This window comes from Oncorhynchus gorbuscha, linkage group LG08 (assembly GCF_021184085.1).
Source record: "Oncorhynchus gorbuscha isolate QuinsamMale2020 ecotype Even-year linkage group LG08, OgorEven_v1.0, whole genome shotgun sequence".
NCBI classification, from domain to species: domain Eukaryota; kingdom Metazoa; phylum Chordata; class Actinopteri; order Salmoniformes; family Salmonidae; genus Oncorhynchus; species Oncorhynchus gorbuscha.
This window is the reverse complement of record NC_060180.1, coordinates 71,419,171-71,424,170: the sequence shown is the minus strand read 5'-3', so window position 1 is coordinate 71,424,170 and position 5,000 is coordinate 71,419,171. Positions and strand designations below refer to the sequence as shown.

Below are 5,000 nucleotides of genomic sequence, written 5' to 3'. Positions count from 1 at the left end.
GGAATACCAGGTGCTGTAAGCTTTTTGTCAACCCTTTGTCCGTTTCTTCCCACAAGGCTGAAATATGTGCCGTCGCTTTGAAATAAGTAAGCAAGGTTAGTTTGTATTTCATCCAACAATCTGTGCTACAAATTATGGCTACATTATATGCAAGTTCTTCCACTTTTTGAGTGACACAAAGATGCTTATCGACATGGTGAAAATGCAACAGCTGTTAATCACACCCACTTTGACTTTATATAGTGCACCAAGAGATAGTTTCTCGCTTACGACCACACCGGCCTGAGTACGCCTGATCTCGTCTGATCTCGGAAGCTAAGCAGGTTCGGGCCTGGTTAGTACTTGGATGGGAGACCGCCTGGGAATACCAGGTGCTGTAAGCTTTTTGTCAACCCTTTGTCCGTTTCTTCCCACAAGGCTGAAATATGTGCCGTCGCTTTGAAATAAGTAAGCAAGGTTAGTTTGTATTTCATCCAACAATCTGTGCTACAAATTATGGCTACATTATATGCAAGTTCTTCCACTTTTTGAGTGACACAAAGATGCTTATCGACATGGTGAAAATGCAACAGCTGTTAATCACACCCACTTTGACTTTATATAGTGCACCAAGAGATAGTTTCTCGCTTACGACCACACCGGCCTGAGTACGCCTGATCTCGTCTGATCTCGGAAGCTAAGCAGGTTCGGGCCTGGTTAGTACTTGGATGGGAGACCGCCTGGGAATACCAGGTGCTGTAAGCTTTTTGTCAACCCTTTGTCCGTTTCTTCCCACAAGGCTGAAATATGTGCCGTCGCTTTGAAATAAGTAAGCAAGGTTAGTTTGTATTTCATCCAACAATCTGTGCTACAAATTATGGCTACATTATATGCAAGTTCTTCCACTTTTTGAGTGACACAAAGATGCTTATCGACATGGTGAAAATGCAACAGCTGTTAATCACACCCACTTTGACTTTATATAGTGCACCAAGAGATAGTTTCTCGCTTACGACCACACCGGCCTGAGTACGCCTGATCTCGTCTGATCTCGGAAGCTAAGCAGGTTCGGGCCTGGTTAGTACTTGGATGGGAGACCGCCTGGGAATACCAGGTGCTGTAAGCTTTTTGTCAACCCTTTGTCCGTTTCTTCCCACAAGGCTGAAATATGTGCCGTCGCTTTGAAATAAGTAAGCAAGGTTAGTTTGTATTTCATCCAACAATCTGTGCTACAAATTATGGCTACATTATATGCAAGTTCTTCCACTTTTTGAGTGACACAAAGATGCTTATCGACATGGTGAAAATGCAACAGCTGTTAATCACACCCACTTTGACTTTATATAGTGCACCAAGAGATAGTTTCTCGCTTACGACCACACCGGCCTGAGTACGCCTGATCTCGTCTGATCTCGGAAGCTAAGCAGGTTCGGGCCTGGTTAGTACTTGGATGGGAGACCGCCTGGGAATACCAGGTGCTGTAAGCTTTTTGTCAACCCTTTGTCCGTTTCTTCCCACAAGGCTGAAATATGTGCCGTCGCTTTGAAATAAGTAAGCAAGGTTAGTTTGTATTTCATCCAACAATCTGTGCTACAAATTATGGCTACATTATATGCAAGTTCTTCCACTTTTTGAGTGACACAAAGATGCTTATCGACATGGTGAAAATGCAACAGCTGTTAATCACACCCACTTTGACTTTATATAGTGCACCAAGAGATAGTTTCTCGCTTACGACCACACCGGCCTGAGTACGCCTGATCTCGTCTGATCTCGGAAGCTAAGCAGGTTCGGGCCTGGTTAGTACTTGGATGGGAGACCGCCTGGGAATACCAGGTGCTGTAAGCTTTTTGTCAACCCTTTGTCCGTTTCTTCCCACAAGGCTGAAATATGTGCCGTCGCTTTGAAATAAGTAAGCAAGGTTAGTTTGTATTTCATCCAACAATCTGTGCTACAAATTATGGCTACATTATATGCAAGTTCTTCCACTTTTTGAGTGACACAAAGATGCTTATCGACATGGTGAAAATGCAACAGCTGTTAATCACACCCACTTTGACTTTATATAGTGCACCAAGAGATAGTTTCTCGCTTACGACCACACCGGCCTGAGTACGCCTGATCTCGTCTGATCTCGGAAGCTAAGCAGGTTCGGGCCTGGTTAGTACTTGGATGGGAGACCGCCTGGGAATACCAGGTGCTGTAAGCTTTTTGTCAACCCTTTGTCCGTTTCTTCCCACAAGGCTGAAATATGTGCCGTCGCTTTGAAATAAGTAAGCAAGGTTAGTTTGTATTTCATCCAACAATCTGTGCTACAAATTATGGCTACATTATATGCAAGTTCTTCCACTTTTTGAGTGACACAAAGATGCTTATCGACATGGTGAAAATGCAACAGCTGTTAATCACACCCACTTTGACTTTATATAGTGCACCAAGAGATAGTTTCTCGCTTACGACCACACCGGCCTGAGTACGCCTGATCTCGTCTGATCTCGGAAGCTAAGCAGGTTCGGGCCTGGTTAGTACTTGGATGGGAGACCGCCTGGGAATACCAGGTGCTGTAAGCTTTTTGTCAACCCTTTGTCCGTTTCTTCCCACAAGGCTGAAATATGTGCCGTCGCTTTGAAATAAGTAAGCAAGGTTAGTTTGTATTTCATCCAACAATCTGTGCTACAAATTATGGCTACATTATATGCAAGTTCTTCCACTTTTTGAGTGACACAAAGATGCTTATCGACATGGTGAAAATGCAACAGCTGTTAATCACACCCACTTTGACTTTATATAGTGCACCAAGAGATAGTTTCTCGCTTACGACCACACCGGCCTGAGTACGCCTGATCTCGTCTGATCTCGGAAGCTAAGCAGGTTCGGGCCTGGTTAGTACTTGGATGGGAGACCGCCTGGGAATACCAGGTGCTGTAAGCTTTTTGTCAACCCTTTGTCCGTTTCTTCCCACAAGGCTGAAATATGTGCCGTCGCTTTGAAATAAGTAAGCAAGGTTAGTTTGTATTTCATCCAACAATCTGTGCTACAAATTATGGCTACATTATATGCAAGTTCTTCCACTTTTTGAGTGACACAAAGATGCTTATCGACATGGTGAAAATGCAACAGCTGTTAATCACACCCACTTTGACTTTATATAGTGCACCAAGAGATAGTTTCTCGCTTACGACCACACCGGCCTGAGTACGCCTGATCTCGTCTGATCTCGGAAGCTAAGCAGGTTCGGGCCTGGTTAGTACTTGGATGGGAGACCGCCTGGGAATACCAGGTGCTGTAAGCTTTTTGTCAACCCTTTGTCCGTTTCTTCCCACAAGGCTGAAATATGTGCCGTCGCTTTGAAATAAGTAAGCAAGGTTAGTTTGTATTTCATCCAACAATCTGTGCTACAAATTATGGCTACATTATATGCAAGTTCTTCCACTTTTGAGTGACACAAAGATGCTTATCGACATGGTGAAAATGCAACAGCTGTTAATCACACCCACTTTGACTTTATATAGTGCACCAAGAGATAGTTTCTCGCTTACGACCACACCGGCCTGAGTACGCCTGATCTCGTCTGATCTCGGAAGCTAAGCAGGTTCGGGCCTGGTTAGTACTTGGATGGGAGACCGCCTGGGAATACCAGGTGCTGTAAGCTTTTTGTCAACCCTTTGTCCGTTTCTTCCCACAAGGCTGAAATATGTGCCGTCGCTTTGAAATAAGTAAGCAAGGTTAGTTTGTATTTCATCCAACAATCTGTGCTACAAATTATGGCTACATTATATGCAAGTTCTTCCACTTTTTGAGTGACACAAAGATGCTTATCGACATGGTGAAAATGCAACAGCTGTTAATCACACCCACTTTGACTTTATATAGTGCACCAAGAGATAGTTTCTCGCTTACGACCACACCGGCCTGAGTACGCCTGATCTCGTCTGATCTCGGAAGCTAAGCAGGTTCGGGCCTGGTTAGTACTTGGATGGGAGACCGCCTGGGAATACCAGGTGCTGTAAGCTTTTTGTCAACCCTTTGTCCGTTTCTTCCCACAAGGCTGAAATATGTGCCGTCGCTTTGAAATAAGTAAGCAAGGTTAGTTTGTATTTATCCAACAATCTGTGCTACAAATTATGGCTACATTATATGCAAGTTCTTCCACTTTTGAGTGACACAAAGATGCTTATCGACATGGTGAAAATGCAACAGCTGTTAATCACACCCACTTTGACTTTATATAGTGCACCAAGAGATAGTTTCTCGCTTACGACCACACCGGCCTGAGTACGCCTGATCTCGTCTGATCTCGGAAGCTAAGCAGGTTCGGGCCTGGTTAGTACTTGGATGGGAGACCGCCTGGGAATACCAGGTGCTGTAAGCTTTTTGTCAACCCTTTGTCCGTTTCTTCCCACAAGGCTGAAATATGTGCCGTCGCTTTGAAATAAGTAAGCAAGGTTAGTTTGTATTTCATCCAACAATCTGTGCTACAAATTATGGCTACATTATATGCAAGTTCTTCCACTTTTGAGTGACACAAAGATGCTTATCGACATGGTGAAAATGCAACAGCTGTTAATCACACCCACTTTGACTTTATATAGTGCACCAAGAGATAGTTTCTCGCTTACGACCACACCGGCCTGAGTACGCCTGATCTCGTCTGATCTCGGAAGCTAAGCAGGTTCGGGCCTGGTTAGTACTTGGATGGGAGACCGCCTGGGAATACCAGGTGCTGTAAGCTTTTTGTCAACCCTTTGTCCGTTTCTTCCCACAAGGCTGAAATATGTGCCGTCGCTTTGAAATAAGTAAGCAAGGTTAGTTTGTATTTCATCCAACAATCTGTGCTACAAATTATGGCTACATTATATGCAAGTTCTTCCACTTTTTGAGTGACACAAAGATGCTTATCGACATGGTGAAAATGCAACAGCTGTTAATCACACCCACTTTGACTTTATATAGTGCACCAAGAGATAGTTTCTCGCTTACGACCACACCGGCCTGAGTACGCCTGATCTCGTCTGATCTCG

At 44.2% G+C, this 5,000-nt stretch overlaps 15 non-coding genes across 15 annotated transcripts in view; all 15 read left to right on the top strand.

Moving 5' to 3' along the window:
• Positions 1–22, top strand: part of LOC124042294 — a 119-nt gene extending 97 nt beyond the window's left edge. The window contains exon 1 of the ribosomal RNA XR_006840084.1: positions 1–22. This exon is cut by the window's left edge and continues 97 nt beyond it. This is a non-coding gene — a ribosomal RNA (5S ribosomal RNA).
• Positions 23–264: 242 nt separating this feature from the next.
• Positions 265–383, top strand: LOC124042293. Its single transcript, XR_006840083.1, has one exon. It is a non-coding gene; the product is annotated as a 5S ribosomal RNA (ribosomal RNA).
• A 242-nt stretch (positions 384–625) lies between these two features.
• On the top strand, positions 626–744 carry LOC124042291. The gene has a single exon (XR_006840081.1). It is a non-coding gene; the product is annotated as a 5S ribosomal RNA (ribosomal RNA).
• A 242-nt stretch (positions 745–986) lies between these two features.
• LOC124042290 lies at positions 987–1,105 on the top strand. The gene has a single exon (XR_006840080.1). It is a non-coding gene; the product is annotated as a 5S ribosomal RNA (ribosomal RNA).
• A 242-nt stretch (positions 1,106–1,347) lies between these two features.
• LOC124042289 lies at positions 1,348–1,466 on the top strand. Its single transcript, XR_006840079.1, has one exon. It is a non-coding gene; the product is annotated as a 5S ribosomal RNA (ribosomal RNA).
• A 242-nt stretch (positions 1,467–1,708) lies between these two features.
• On the top strand, positions 1,709–1,827 carry LOC124042288. Its single transcript, XR_006840078.1, has one exon. It is a non-coding gene; the product is annotated as a 5S ribosomal RNA (ribosomal RNA).
• Positions 1,828–2,069: 242 nt separating this feature from the next.
• Positions 2,070–2,188, top strand: LOC124042287. The gene has a single exon (XR_006840077.1). It is a non-coding gene; the product is annotated as a 5S ribosomal RNA (ribosomal RNA).
• A 242-nt stretch (positions 2,189–2,430) lies between these two features.
• LOC124042286 lies at positions 2,431–2,549 on the top strand. Its single transcript, XR_006840076.1, has one exon. It is a non-coding gene; the product is annotated as a 5S ribosomal RNA (ribosomal RNA).
• Positions 2,550–2,791: 242 nt separating this feature from the next.
• LOC124042285 lies at positions 2,792–2,910 on the top strand. The gene has a single exon (XR_006840075.1). It is a non-coding gene; the product is annotated as a 5S ribosomal RNA (ribosomal RNA).
• A 242-nt stretch (positions 2,911–3,152) lies between these two features.
• LOC124042284 lies at positions 3,153–3,271 on the top strand. The gene has a single exon (XR_006840074.1). It is a non-coding gene; the product is annotated as a 5S ribosomal RNA (ribosomal RNA).
• A 241-nt stretch (positions 3,272–3,512) lies between these two features.
• Positions 3,513–3,631, top strand: LOC124042283. Its single transcript, XR_006840073.1, has one exon. It is a non-coding gene; the product is annotated as a 5S ribosomal RNA (ribosomal RNA).
• Positions 3,632–3,873: 242 nt separating this feature from the next.
• LOC124042282 lies at positions 3,874–3,992 on the top strand. The gene has a single exon (XR_006840072.1). It is a non-coding gene; the product is annotated as a 5S ribosomal RNA (ribosomal RNA).
• Positions 3,993–4,232: 240 nt separating this feature from the next.
• LOC124042280 lies at positions 4,233–4,351 on the top strand. The gene has a single exon (XR_006840070.1). It is a non-coding gene; the product is annotated as a 5S ribosomal RNA (ribosomal RNA).
• Positions 4,352–4,592: 241 nt separating this feature from the next.
• Positions 4,593–4,711, top strand: LOC124042279. Its single transcript, XR_006840069.1, has one exon. It is a non-coding gene; the product is annotated as a 5S ribosomal RNA (ribosomal RNA).
• A 242-nt stretch (positions 4,712–4,953) lies between these two features.
• The window catches only part of LOC124042278, a 119-nt gene continuing 72 nt past the window's right edge, over positions 4,954–5,000 (top strand). Inside the window, exon 1 of the ribosomal RNA XR_006840068.1 lies at positions 4,954–5,000. This exon is cut by the window's right edge and continues 72 nt beyond it. This is a non-coding gene — a ribosomal RNA (5S ribosomal RNA).